General features: G+C 37.0%; 1 protein-coding gene across 2 annotated transcripts in view; it reads right to left on the reverse strand.

Annotated features, from left to right (window-relative positions):
* The window catches only part of ANKS1B (ankyrin repeat and sterile alpha motif domain containing 1B), a 444690-nt gene that overhangs the window by 284670 nt on the left and 146409 nt on the right, over positions 1-13611 (reverse strand). The window lies entirely within an intron of this gene.

The following is a 13611-nucleotide window of genomic DNA, read 5'->3' on the forward strand; positions in this document are numbered from 1 at the left end:
GCAGATTCTGGGGAAAATGCCATTGCCTGTGTATGGTCATGGTGGTCTTTATCATGTCTGTGAATTTATAGAGTACTTTTCTTTGTGTGTTACAAACACATGTGCTCCATGTTCCCAAATGTGCTATAATACCTGCAGCTCTGCATTAAGGCAATGATTACACTCAAATCTCATGTACTTTCACTCTGTGGGCAAATCCACTCCAAAAAAAAAGCCAAACTCCAAATAAAAAAAAAAAAACCAAACAGTTCCAGTGCTGTAAGCTAGAGAATTTTCGTCTAACCAATTTCTGCAGGAACACACATAATCTCCTCCATCTGCACAAGTCACAAATGCCTCCATGAAAGCAATGACAGAAGCTTCTCCCTCTCAGTCCTACTGACCTGAAAGAATTCTTGGAAGCATAACAGAGATTTTAAAGGGAAGGAAATACATTAACATAGCTAACAAACGATAAAGAAGAATAGTTGCAAGAACATAAATGCCATGGCTTTTCCAACTTACAGATACTTTCATAGCATGCATGATTCTAAGAAATAGCCCCCATAGAAACATTATATAACTGAATGAGGCCTTAAAGATTCTGGTCAAATATAGACTGACAAACTGTTCTTCTAAATGAAATACCAGGCTGGAACGTTTCTTCAATACTATTACACTTAATGAAAGTGTAAACGAAAGTTCAGGTGGCAGTCTGGCGGACATCCAAAATGGAGACATCTTGTACATAACCTCAGGTGTGACAGAGTGAACCCTCCCTGCCACAGACACAATTCCAACTTTGTTGAAAAGCATCTGCATCAAAACTGCTGGTCCTTTAGGTATGCAGTCTTAAGACATAGAAGGGCTCTTCCTGAATTATTGCAAATGTGTAAAGAAATCTTGTCTCTGAATTCTTTTCATTCAGAAATTAACACATATGTGTTAATACAATGAATCAAACAAATTTTTATACAGCCTTAGAAATGAACTTAAGGTGAATCCTCATCCCTAACATGGAAGAACTTGGATGGCAATTCAGAAAGCCTTTATTCTCTTTTATGCTTTCCTGTCTGGCCTGGCATCTAACTGGAAAACTGTTTACATGCAGAATATCAATGAGTATCCTGCGATTTGCAAGCCTGGCCCATCAAAGGAGGGACAGGGATTTGACAAGAAGACACCCCACCAGACTTTGTCAGAGTCTTCAGAAATCTCATAGTGAGGATGAAGACTAAATATGAGTGTTAGAAGCATCTTAATTGAGCTGAAATTCTTACCCTCTTTTGCTACAAAATATGAAATGCCATCTTTCAGTCTATGGACAGACTCATCAATAGATAATTATCAATGTACCTCCCTGACTGAGGACTCTGAGTCCTGCTTTGAGAGGGGCCTGCACCATGTACGGAGACAGTGAACAAGGGACTACACTGCTGCAGAGACATGTGGTAATATAGGCATCGTCTAGGAAGGCAAGAAATAATTTCCAGAGTGATAAATATTCCATGCAAGTCTAGCTAAGTGTACTTAGTGCACTTAGATACCTACTGATGTGAGAAACAAACAGAACGATTGTCTCTGACAAACAGCCAAACCTACAAAAAACACAACACCCCAGTACTTCAGCAGCCCCTCAGTTTCTGTCACTGTTCTTTTGCTGTGAAGCCTGTGTGGCTGTGCTTAAGCACAGCTGCCCTGTAGCTGCTCAGCAGATGAAAGCCTTGCAAGTGAAATCAGCACACGAAACCTAGCAGATGCAAAAGTATCTCAAAGATGCATCACTCAAAGGACAGATAGTTAGAAATACAGATTGGTGCTGATGGTAATGAACACAGTTTTCTGTGCACCATTTTATTCTGTTTCAAGCCATCAATGACAGTCACCGCAGCTTAGTTTACTCACGCTTTAAATATTCCCAGGATCATGTAACAGCTAAATATTACTGAACTGCAGCATTCTCTAACAATATGCCTTCCTGCCTCCATTATACATAAGAAACTGTTTCAAGGATTACGTAACTGGAACCTTTTTAAAAATGGTTACTGAGGACTTCCCATCCTCCATTTCCTTTGTTTCAGTGCAAAGGAAACAGAATAGGATAGGATAAAGAAAATATACTATGTTATGTTTTCCACAACTAGAATAACCAAAATAATTTTTTAAAAAGTTAGATAAACTCAGGTTTTGGATTAACTGGACTCATCTAATATGGATTATAAAAATAGCTATGCTGATTTACATCCTGGCAAATATTACTAATTTTCTTTATAAGTTGGTTGATTGATTGGCTTAGAATACAAAGTTTTAAAGGACAGGAAGTGTTACAATGTCATCATGATCACATTCACCAATAATCACCTCAAGGCATATGAAAAAAGATGGTAATTCTTAAATTTCTCACAGGCTTATACAGGTTTCTCACATCTCAAATCTTAATATCTCTTAAAATTCTATTTGCTACTTTTCCTAGTTTTTGAAGTATTTGCAGAAGAAGCAGACTCAATGTTTACAGCAATGGTCACACTAGTGACCTGCCTGTGCCGGTCAACAACTGACAACTTGCCTGTGCCTATTATTAGCCTTTTCCTTATGCATCAAAAGACTGTAATTACAAATGATAACATCATTGATGGAAATTGAAGGTCATGTTGTTCCTACCACCGTTAATTTTTTTTTTTTTACTCTCAAGTCACACAGGCATTGTTTAAGTTATAGCTACACTCTGATTACGGACAAGTGGCTTGATTCCAGTTACAGGAAAAACTATTAATATTGAATCAACTCCATCAAATCCAGAAATCCAGATTAGCTTTTACTGGTCTGTTCCAGTTATTCCATATTTCAACAACAGTTATCTTATATATCCCTACATTGAATAGCATTGAATAAGAACTAATTCTCATAACTGTTTTTTTTTTTTAATTTACAAATTTAGAAGTTTTAAGTCATTTAATATAGGAAACGTTTATTTTTTACAGCATCTTTTTATAAGAACATTAAGAGAAGAAGGAAGCAGTATGACAAACACCTCACAAAATCTGGTTTTCACCAGTCATATATAATGCAATTGTGAAAAATATGCTTTTTGTACTTAGTGTTCAGCTTTATCTATTATTCAGTTCAATATTATTGAAATCTAATTAATATAAGCATACAGTTATGTTCTTCATAAAAATGTTTAACTATGAATGTACTCTAAGCTCCCATCTCACACATATGATATTATATAGTAATTAACATCTTAACTAATCCTTTCATAGGAATTAAAGTTGGTCTACTCTCACTGACATTATAAGTACTCAGTGATTCATTAGCAATGCAATCTTTCAGTACAAAAAGAATTTCTGAATAAAATGAACACTGCTTTATGTAATGTATTATAGGTGTCTAACAGGACTGATTTCTGGAACCAAAATTCAGGGCCTAAAGTTAAACTTCTGTGTTCCTATGCTAGTAACTACACTGCTTTACAAATAAACTTGTTCTCAGTCTTGAGTGATTCAGAAACTGTTCTTCAGACTTACAAGATGGGATTTCGTGAAATACAGCTACATTTCAGTGAGCATGATAAACTCTGCTTTAAGTCAACGAAAGCCAGTTAAACCAGAATTAATTAGAATTTAGAAAATATTTTATGTTCAGATACATTATACTGAAGAAATATTAGGTCAGAGGAACAAGCCCTAAACTTCATTGATTATACTAAGATATGAATTAGTATCCTGGTTTTGGCAAGGATGGAGTTAATTTTCCTCTCAGTAGCTGGTGTGTTTTGGATTTCTTGTGTGAAGAATATTGATAAACACCCTGATGATACAAGTTGTTGTGAATGAGACCAAGGACACCGTCCTGCTTTCCAAGTCTCACTAATTTGCAGATGCAGGAAGCTGGGAGAAAGACGGACAGAATACTTGACATTAACTGGCCAAAGAGAGTATTCCATGCCATAAATGTCATGCTCAGTATATAAGTGGCGGCTGGCCAGGGTGGGTATCTGCCTTCCTGGCATCCATCTTTCTCCTTCGTTTTGCTGGCCTTGTTCCCTCTACTTTGCTGGCTCCCTTTTGCTCGCCACTCGGTTTTGTTTCTGTGATCACTGCTCGGGACAGGCTGTATCAGTCATTGGGACATCAGGTGGTGAGAAAACATATATTGTTCACTTTGTATATTTTAATATCCTTATATTCTGTTATTATTGTAGTTTTTCCTTGTTATTTTAGTAAACTGTCTTCATCTCAACCCATGAGTTCTCCTTCTTTCCCAATTCTCTCCCCCATCCTGCTGGGGAGGGGGAGGGTGAGCGAGAAACTGTGTGGTAATTCAGGCTAAACCATCACAAATAGCTTTAAATTAAGTCTAGAGAGCTAGCTGAGACACTTCTTATTGTAAATAAGGCAAGACTCAACTGCCAAAGTGTGGTTAACTAATGCCACCTCAGTGCTTCAAGGAAATTCAAGGCATCTGCAAGAGGCTTGCAGTAACTGTGGAATTTCACTCCCCAGGCATCAGCCTGGGACACACAAAAGTATTTCAAATGTCAGTAGACATCTGTGTACGGGCAACTGAATCAAAGTCCTAAAATTAGAGGAATTAATCCCAACTCACAGTCTTAAAATCTGCAACCATTTTTTCCTAAAGATCTTTCTGAAATCATAATTTATTTCTACCATCATGGTAAAAAATATAGTAAGCTTTTTTCCTGAAGTTTACAGGATAACAGGTTGTCAACTAAAGAGGGGAGTGCAAGGACCTGCTATTCATGGATATGGTGACTGCTTTAAACTTTTAACAATCACTCAGATTTCAGTCTGGAGAGAGAGAAATAAAAATTAATATTGTCTTCTTTTAGTATATTGTAAGAGCAAACTATGGTGTTATTTTACTGCTATCACATATTAAGATGTCAGACAAAACCATAAAAACATTAACTGTTTAACTCAAACTACTTTTAAAAATCATGCACTGGGAACTTTGCCTTTTACTTTGCCTTTCCTGTGCTGTGATACCAGTAGACAGTTAGTGGATGATTGTCTTCTTTCATAGGGTACACTGCATAGAGAAAATGCCCTTAGGTATAGTAATAGACCATATCACCACAGTTCAACAAGTGTTGCATCAAAATTTTTATCCCACTGTCGACGTACTGTGAGGACAAACTGCTCACTGGAACCTTTCTAATAGATAATTTTTCTCATAACATACTCAAAGGCACTATATGTACATAATGCCACAATACTAACTATCAGGCAGATACCAAGTATACCAACCAGAACACTTCCTACCATATCTCAGCATGCAAAATATCAAAAGCCAAAAGTCAGCCCATATTCCAGAAACACAGTTATAATTAGATTTCACCTCAGAAATAAATCTTCACAACAGAACACAGTTAATCATCAGTTTTCCACTTTCACTACAGAAACATGCTAGCGTCCTTTTCAAAATCTACAGTTACATCTGTATTAGCTATTGTATCTGTTATTTCTACAATTCAGTTTATGTTTATGTGCTCCAAAACCAGCCTGTGACTGAAGCAATGAATAGTAACTGGCAACTACAACTTATTTCAAATTCACATCCAGTGCTCTGAACCAAAATGCATATGTATACTCAGCCAATTTTGTTTCCACATTCCAATTATTTGTGGGGTTACTTAAATACTATATGCTCAGATTTACAATTTGCTATATGAACAGATTAAACATATATTTAACTTTAGAGGTATGGGCCCGTAATAATCTAGAACTAGATTATACACTACACATCGAATGGTGTGAATAAATATATATACTCAATTCTAATACCTCTGAAAATATAATACTAGACACGAACAAAATACTTAAAGCACAAAGCCTAATCATTATGACCTTGTAGAGCTTTATACTATAACCTCAGGGCCTGGACAGATTTGTAAGCTGCAACTCTGGGAGAAAGAAAAAGAAGGGTGGAAAATTAATGTGCACATATATACATATGCAGAAACGTGCATAGATACACCTGCATACGTATATAGACAACAATTTCAAAGGCACCTTATTACTAGTAAATAACATCCTATTATTCCTCAAGCTCTCCTCAGTGTGGAAGATTTCCTGCAATGTTTCAAACTACTTGAAGGCAGGCTAAAACCTTGCATCTGTTTCAGACACCCCAGCATCAGGATAATACAAAAATGTGAATAAAGTTCCAGATGGCGTGGTGCTGTCTGGGATCAAAATGCTTTCTAGTGTGGTATCCAAGACAGACTTAAGTTTGATCAGTTATAGCAGACTCCATTTGCTAGACTATTAGAAAACATCTACAGAAACACTTACCCAGTCTGGCAATTTCTATGGTTTTGGATCCATCTTTAGCAAAAAAAAAAGTTGGAATGCCTTTGTCTGTACATATTGTATGTCCTCTTAATAACAAATGTGTTATATGGAGGCACAAGGCTCTGAAAAGAACATGGTAATGCTAATCTTCTGTCTCAGAGAGAAACCAATCATAACCACAACAGAAATCTTGGAAGAGTACAAAAGGAGATAATACGGAAATAGTACTGTTTCTGGAGGATCAGTCACCAGTGACTGAATTTACATACATCTCCTCACAGATGTCAGCCACCAGAAGGGTAGGTTTAATTGACTGGTTAAGAAATGAACAGGTCAATGTAGGTCTCATCATACATGGTACCATAAGGATTAGATTTTAGTGCTCTTCAGTAATGGGAAAGTGATCATCTAGTCCTTTAAAAAGCTTCATAACTGGAATGAAAGAAGACTTGCCACTTTTAGCCACACTGGAGTGATAGGAAAACCAGTATCTTCTGATTCCAGAGATAATCAAAGATATGGAAGTTTTATCAGGGATATGCTGATATCCTCATGCTGAGAACACCAAGAAATTTGCCAAGATTGTGCCTCAGGGAATCTTTTCTACTGTTGCTGAGCTTTATCTAAAAATGAGAAAGAGACCCAGGCCCACATGAAGAATCATCTGAATCCTGTTCCTTATGGTAAAGAGTATTTATGCATAATGATCTTCCCAAAGCTTACAAGAGGGCTTATTAAAACACAATTATCCTTTTCTAAGGCAGAGCAAGGAGAATCACCCTATTACACTAAAACGCACCCGTAGACATATTTCAGTGCAAGTCTTAAAACAATATATCTGAACATTTTGTATGAAGACACCACTACTTAGGCTCAGTTCATTCACTGTGGGTCAATCTAGGTTGCTGGATTCCACCAGCAGTAAACTTACAAGGCAGGAGCCCAAGCCAACAAGTAGGAAGAAACTAACGAAGAACCAAAAATGAGCAGAAAAGGTCACAAAACAGTAGGAATTCCCCTGATTTGATAAAGAGCTGCCAGATAGAAGATTTATCGGATAGCATGTGTGATAAAAATAATGTCTCCTGTAAGCGGTGGACCCATTGCAAAGATTCACAGCAACTTTATACAGTAAATTAAGCTAGGCTGGAGTTCACATAGAAATCCAGAAAAAAAAAATTACAAAATCTCATATTTTGTCAGGCATAAAACAAAAAGGTTCATATTATATAGTAACCCAAATTGAAGGACTACCCATTTTTCCATAGTATAAAATTCAACTTTAAAATTGTTTTAACTTTACTAAATCCCCAAAGCAAATCTCTCCTAAATGACTATTCAACATGGCATAAATCTAGGAACTACAGATAAGGACAATCATGTATTTCAGAATTTCAAGGAACGAACATTACAAGAGACATTTCAAAAGAGCAGATGGAATACTGAATAATAGAATCAGTAGGTAGCTACACTGGATGCCTAGAGAGAACAGTTGGACTAAACTGTTTGAATTTGCTCTTTTGAATTAGTTTTGTTTCCCACACACTTAAATCTGAATAACCATTGTTCTGAGTAGGGTTGTAAATATATATCTGCAACTGTCTTGTTGAAAGCACTTGAAGCTATAACCGGCCCAGTCTTGGATGTGGCAGCTATTTCAGGGTTGTGCTTGGAACTAATTACCAGTGAAGTGCATTCCAGTGGCAGCAGGGGGTCTGCTTAGTTGTTTCTGCATCATCCATGAGAGTTGGGTATGACTATTATCAACTTTTTATTTCCTCTAATCACCCACCTGCACAAATAGACTTTGGAACTGCTTCAAGCTTGCATAACCCTTGTAATACCAGGCAACTGTCTGGAAAAATATCTCTCATTAAGTACTAATGAGAGATGATGGGTGATTTCCACCATTTCCTGAGTAACCTTTTGAGCCTGCCTCTGCAAGCTGTTGATGTCTAATTGAGCATTCAAAACCAATGCTACATAGTTGCCATGTATTTATTTTTTTGGTGAAATGTTTTTTTTGTTGTTGTTGTTGGCTTTTCCATGTTGAAAAGGTTTGTAGTGAAATGACTGCCCTTGTCTATGACAGATACTTCATAGTTTTCTACATTTGCCTTGTCTCAGCATGTAGTCATCATGCTTCGGGAACTTCAATGAAAAGCACAGGGTGTAGTTACAGAGGCCAAAATATTTGTGTTTATTTCAGTCATTCATGAAAAACTGGAATGTCTAGTAGTCTTGTAAAAAAATCCATCCTCCAAAAAAAAAAGATACATATTGGGGATGTCCGTGCTTATTTTTAAGTTTAAACTCATCAGTGACAGGCCACTGAATGCTATCATATGCATGCCTTAGTATTTCACACGGCTTCTATAATCCAAAAAGAACAACCAAACTGTGCTGTGCAGAGAAAGTATTCTATTATTGCAAATACAATAGATGCTTCGTGAATTAGGCTACATTTTCAAATTATCTCAGACTATAAAACACAAAAGGTGATGAAAGTAAGTGCTCTCAAATCATTTAAATAATACTGATGATAACCATCTTCCCCAGGGACCAAGCTCAGTTAATAAATAATTTAAGAAGTCTTGAAGATAGACCTTCCAATATGCATCTATCCTCAGTTGCAATGAAACGCAATTTATGGACAAAACTATATTTGCATGAGATTCAGTTCTTCTGAAGTATCAACTAAGTTAATAAAGCTCTTTATCAGAACACTGAAGTCAAAAAGCTAACCAGAACATTTTAAAGACAGAAAGCTAGAAATGATGTTTTAAAATGTTTCAATATCCAGTTATTCTTATTTAAAGTATCTACATTTTTAGCAACATCAGAGAGCTCAACTCTCACTCTGAAAATTTAAATTTTTGTATTTAATATATATTTATGTGAAAAAAGTATTTTATTCCAAACTTAAAAGATATATTGTATCCAGTGTAACAGTATGCTCATTAAGCATGAAGAACTTGTCCAGCAGATAGTGTAAACTACTAATACACAGAATTCAGGGAATCTTATTAAAAGTCTTTGCTGTTCATTTTGAAAGCAATATGGAAACATCTGAACCAGAACAGACCACCTATCTAGTCCAATATGTTGCCCTGACAATGTCCAACTGATTTGAGAAAGATAAAGGAGATATTGTGGATGATCTTGAAATAAAACCATTCAGTTTCCAACCTCTAACAACTAATTCGTGGCACCATAGCATTAAACTTTTAGTAAGTAAAAAAACTCAAACACTCAATTGTATTTTTTAATTTCCAAATTATCTTTTTATAAATAATGTCCCAAAAATTTTGCCATATATTGATTTTACATATTTTTATTTATACTTAGCATTTTATTCTGAAAAACACTCACATTTACCCTTTTTACTAATACTCCTGCATTAACTTATTTTCCATCTGCTGCAATTTAGATGAAAATATGTTATAACGGTATTATATATTTATGTATTATTAAGCTTACCTTCTGACTAACAAAGGAGGATTTACATAACTTCTGCTCTGACTGTTTAGAATCTTCTATGCACTTCATCATATTTAACTTAGTCACTGTCACAGCATGAAGTTTGCCTCAGTGATTTTCTGTTCTTGTTTTGGTTTTAGGTTCTCTAAGATCCACAAGCTAGCTTTGCAGATTTCTTAAAATTCTTCCTATTAAATGCTCCCACTAATGCAACCTACTACATTTCTTATGGAGACCATAGTTTGGATAGATCTTTGGAATTTTTGAGAGCTGCAATTAACTGTACAAAGGAATGACAAATATAGCACAAAACTTGACATATATTGAAGAGGTATGCTATTTGTATTTGCTGTTGATAGCAAGTGAAAAGACCACAGTTTCTAGACCATGCAGCCTTGACCCAGTTGTTTGACACAGAGCCAAAATCAGTAAGGACGGAATATTCCAACACAGTGGGTCAGAAATGAAGTAGCTGATCCCATCCAAACACTAATACCAAAAGAGAGATCATACTTAAGTGAAAGTATGCTTTTTTTGCTAAGTTGTATGGGGAAAAATATGGCTTAAAACTATTCAATGTTCCTTAACCTTGAGTCTTAAACTACATCAAAGAATTACAATTAAATTACACTGGAATATGGGTAAGTTTTTAGTCAAAACAAAAGGCAGGATTCATAGAATTCTTGTCACTTATTTGTCTAGAATGTGAATCACAAATTCATTCTACATTGTGTTTATCAGGCTGATATCTAGCAGCTGGACGAACAATTTATAAAATCTATTGCTTTTTGTTTGCAATGGCTTCACAAGACATTTAACACTTCTGTTAAATGTATCAATGGCAAATCCTTGTTTAGGTTATTACAGGTTAGATGAGAAAAATGAGAAAAACTCTGAAAAAGAACCTATACAACTGATCAGAAAAAAAAAAAGTAGTTTTTTTTTTTTTTGCAAATTTTACTTACACAATATTCTCAGAAAGTAAGACAGAAATAGATGTCAAAATAATGGAAATGCTCTCTGAGAAAAATTTACTTTCAACCCCAGCACTACTGGGTAAGAAACTAGTTTTAATTGTACTATATTATTTAAGTATCTTCCAGCAGGGAATGAATAATATTTGAAAGAAAAAGGACACGGAGTGAACAGCTGGAGCTAGAGTGGAAAGAAAATTTTTACTAACAGCTGTTTTCAAAATCCTCATCCAGAACAGATACTACTGCATAAAATTACATATTATATTATGGAAAGAATAATACACCCTGCCTTGGAGCAAAAAAAAATATGAAATGGTCCTTCTGAAGAACTTTCCTGCTTTCTGAAAACAATAAAGCAACTGAGTATGAAAATATTCTTTCATATGGGTTCTTCCAAACATACAGTATTTCAAGGTGTCGTGGTTTTGTTAGTGGGGGGGGGGCTAAGGTGGTAGCTTCTGTAGGAAACTGCTAGAAGTCGCTCCCCTTTGTTCAGGGGACTCGGCCAGGCCTAGGGCGGACCTGCTGCTGGCCAAGGCCGAGCCGATTGGTAGCAGAATGTTCCGTGATAACGCCTCTGCAATAACGTATTTAAGAAGGGGAAAACAGAAAATAAAAGAAGAGAAGAGAAGATGTGAAGAAGCTGAGCGGGGGCAGAGGCGTGGGGGCCTTGCAGGCCTCACCCTCTGGCCTCTTGCCAGGCAGCCGACTGGGCCCGACTCGGTCCAGCCCCGCTGCAAGAAGTGGAAAGGAGATGAGAAGTGAATAAGATGTAAAAAGGATCCTGAGAGACATCTACCAGCCTGTTGTGAGGAACAGCTGCAGACGCCAAGGTCAGTTCAGAAGGAGGGGGAGGAGTAATGCAGCTCCTGGCCAAGATTCCCCTGCAGCCTGTGGTGACGACCATGGTGGAGCAGGTTGTCCCCCTGCAGCCCATGGAGGTCCACGGAGGAGCAGAGATCCACTTGGAGCCCGTGAAGGACCCCGTACCGGGGGAGGTGGATGCCTGAAGGCAGCTGTGGCCCGTGGAGGGCCCGCTGGGACAGCTGTTCTGGAGGGACTGCACCCGCGGAAGAGATGACCCACGCCGGAGCAGTTCCACGAAGGACTGTGGCCCGTGGGAGGGACCCCACAATGGAGCAGGGGAGGAATGCAAGGAGTTCTTCCCCCAACCATGAAGCAGCGGCGTAAAACAACGTATGGTGAACTGACTGCAACCCCCATTCCCTCTTCCCCCCTGTACCGCTCGGGGGGGGGAAGGTAGTAGAGATAATGTTAAGCTTGGGAAGAGGGAGGGGTGGATGGAGGTTATCTTGTTCTCTGTCTCATTCTCCTGCTATTTGTAGTAATAAATGAATAGTTTTCCCTAAGTCGAGTCTGTTTTGCCCGTGACGGCAACTTTAAGGATTTCTCCCTGTCCTTATCTCAAACCTCGAGCCGTTTTTCCTTATATTTTCTCTCCCTGTTTTCTCGGAAGGTGGGGGGAGTGAGAGAGAGACTGCGTAGTCTGGTCCGATCGGGGCTGAACTACGACACAAGGCATACATGAAAAAAAGGGAAAAGACTAGTTTGATATCCTGCTGCAAGAGAAAATTACTCTATCGTTAGTTGCTAGTAAAGATATGTTGCATCTATACATTTGTGGATTGGCCATACAAACCCATTCTCGTTCTAGTTTGATATGTAGCAAAATCCTACATCTCTTGGACACTTCAAATTTCCTTTTGAGGTGGCACAAAAATGAAAATGATGTAAAAAGAATAAAAATGAAATCTCTGTAAAGTAATAGATGGAAACTTTTTGGCAGCAAGCTACAAACTGCCATCAGGACCAGCAGATGCAGAAAGGGAGATAGAAGCAAATTAAAGAAAAAGAGTGGTTTTTATCTAACTTAAAATAGAACAGGAGGGAATTTTTTTTTTTTTTTACAGAATGCAACACTGATTACCTTAACTAGCAATAAATGTTTTTCTATTTTTTAATAATTTCTGACACTGAACAAAACAAATCTGTTCATTTTGTAAAAAAAAAAAAAAGATTATTTTTGTAATTGCTTAACATTTTCACAAATATTTTGATTTTAACAAAATTTAGCAAGCTATGCCAAGGTTTTTGCTTTCCAAATGTACTAAAGTTAGCATAAAAGTTTATTTCAAAAGCTCATAAAACATACCATATTCTTATGAAAAACGAATTCCCAGTAGAACACAAATAAAGGTACTGAAATATTGAATACAATACCCTTTTTTTTTTTTCCCCACAAAATGATCACATTAAGTTTGTTACTTACTGGAGAAGTAAAGAAAATAGAAAAGGGTATGAGTTTTTTAATCCTAAAAGATGGTATTTCAGATCTGATTCAGGTCAATGCTGAAAAAAATTACTAATAGGCATATTCAGTTGATTGTATGATATAAGCTAAAATCATAGCCCAATTTTGATGCAGTCAGTAACAAAAAAAAAAAAAAAATCTCCTGAAGACTCTCAGTCAGTCAGAAGGATTAGCAAAACTTTTTCAGTTTGTTTGGCAGTGGGTAGAGGGAGGAGTTATTGCTATGCTAGGTCTGCTAGAACCACAGAGAAGACAGTAAGGTTATTAATTGCCTTCATACCAAAGCCAGGGACTCTTCACTACAATATTTGAAAAAGCACAGCAACTGTGTGGCAGTAGACTATCCCTACAGAGAAAAAATGATGGAAAGCGGGGAGAGGGGAGCAGGTAGACCTATGATCCAGAGACCTCTGTATCTGTCTGTTAGCAGAGCCATCAAACTGATATATGACTGCAGTGTATAACTTGGTCATGAATCTTTTGACATATGTTTTTCACCATATACAAAATGATTAATCCAAACTGA

The sequence above is a fragment of the Chlamydotis macqueenii genome, chromosome 1, assembly GCF_036417535.1.
Source record: "Chlamydotis macqueenii isolate bChlMac1 chromosome 1, bChlMac1.mat, whole genome shotgun sequence".
NCBI classification, from domain to species: Eukaryota; Metazoa; Chordata; class Aves; order Otidiformes; family Otididae; genus Chlamydotis; species Chlamydotis macqueenii.